Raw genomic sequence first — 2,112 nt, 5'->3', positions numbered from 1 at the left:
TACAGGCATTTCAGGAAGCAAGCAGAGCACACTGGTGGGACCAAATCCTCCTTAGACCACCTGCCTTCAGGCCCTGGCATGTTCCTCTTGGGATTGTCCCTAACAGACCCAGTTTTCTCCCCTTCCCCCTTCACATCTAGTTTAAAGCTCTCTCAATGAGCCCTGCTAAGTCCTGCCCCAAAAGCCTCTTCCCCCTCTGGGACAGGTGCATCCCACCTGCCACCATCAGGCCAGGTGTCTCATATAGCATCCCATGATCAAAAAAGCCAAAACCTTGTCTTTGGCACCAGTCTCTTAGCCATTCGTTGTCCTGAAAACTCTTCCTATATACCTCCTCACCCATTCTTGCAGCAGGTATGGAGGCAAACACTACTTGTGCTCCAGACCCCCTAACCAGCCGTCCCAGGGCCCTGAAGTCTCTCTTCATTGCCCTTACATTTCTTGTGATAATTTTGTCACTGCCAGCCTGAAAAATCAGCAGTGGATAGTAATCAGAGGAATCTACAAGATTAGGGAGTTTCCTTTTAACATCTCTAATCTGAGCCCCAGGGGGGCAACAGACCTCCCTGTGGGATGGGTCCGGTCGACAGATGGGCCCTTCTGTTCCCCTCAGAAGGGTGTCACCCACCAAAATTACTTTCCTTTTCTTCTTGATTGAAGAAGTCCTAAGGACTCGGGGTGACTGACAAGTCCTAGGTGCTTCACTAGATAAGTCTACCCCTGCAACTACATTTTCCTGTCCCTGAATTTCCAAGGCCTCATATCTATTCTTCAAGGGCAATTGGGAAGGTGGAGGGGGTTGGGAGGATTTTTTCTTGCGTTTCTGAGGTCAGGCCTCCTTCCATTCCTTCATATCTCTTAAGTCCTCTCCTCCTGTCTGGTGACAGGAGGGGAGGGGATCCATCACTTTCTCAACCTCTTCCATCTGCCCCTGCCTCAGCGTATGATTCCACCAATCTATTTCCCTCTCACATTCTCTGATGGTTCTCAGTCTTTCAACCTCCTCTGTCAGTTTAACCACCTGCCTGAGGAGATCATTTACTTGTTCACACCGCACACATGCAGTGTTACTGGTTCCCTCTAGTACCAGTGCCAGGCTCAGGCATTCACTGCAGTCAGAGACCTGCACAGCTGCATGCCTGCTTGGGAGCTCCGTCTGAGTCCCCACATTCTTTTTCACTATGGTTTTTGACTGCGTTGTGACCATGATCTATCTAGCTACTAGTTTGCTTTTCTTGCTATGAGAAGGCACCTGCTGCTCCCTGCCTGCCCTTGCTCCGCTCTCTGCCTCTCCGCTCTCTGCCTGCCCTCGTGCCTGCCACGTGTCTGCCCTCTGGAAGCTGCTGCCACTCTCAGCTCTGCGCTGCCGCGGGCTCCAATTCTTGTTTAAAAACAATCATCCCTGCCCCATCAAAGATCAGTCTACAAGTTTGTTTGATATCAAACAGGAGCATATCATCTCCCCTAAAAACACCATCTATGAGGGTGGAGATCATAGCAGAATTAAGCCCTTTATCCGCAATTGCCTTAACAATCGCTTGTATATCCTTAGGGTTTACCGGCGACTAGACCCTCTGTCCCCCGTCCGTCACCCGGACCGGGAACACTAGCGTGGCCGATGGGACCCAATCGGCACACGCAATCTTTATTTTTCTCCAATCAGTGAGAGGGATTTCTTCCCCTCACGGTCCCTTTTTATTTTGGATTTTATTTTTATTTTGGATGGGAATGTTTTGGCTTTTTACTGTATCTACTCCCATTTCCTCCTCCTCTGAATCTGAATCAGTTACAAGCCACTCATCCCAGCTGGTGTCTGATCCGGAGTCAGAGCTCGACTGACTGGTCATTTCTGGTTTCCAGTACCTTTTTGTTGGGCTCCAGCCCCGCCCACTTCCCTTGCGGGTGGGCCATTCCCTCCCTCTTGGCTCGCCCCGCCCTCTGCTTGGTTTGCCCTACAAAGGCATTTTTTCAGATGGCTGCTCTGATTGGCTTTCCACCCTTCGCTCACGCCCCTATCCTCTTCCCGGTCACCCCCCCCACCTTTCTCCTTCTCATTCTCCTCCCCTTCCCGTTTGTGCTTGCCTGTCAATGCTGGCGCTGCCTCCCTGTTCC

The sequence above is a fragment of the Chaetura pelagica genome, unplaced genomic scaffold, assembly GCF_000747805.2.
Source record: "Chaetura pelagica isolate M959 unplaced genomic scaffold, ChaPel_1.0 scaffold105, whole genome shotgun sequence".
Taxonomy (NCBI): domain Eukaryota; kingdom Metazoa; phylum Chordata; class Aves; order Apodiformes; family Apodidae; genus Chaetura; species Chaetura pelagica.
The sequence above is the reverse complement of the archived record's forward strand: the minus strand, read 5'-3'. Positions refer to the sequence as shown.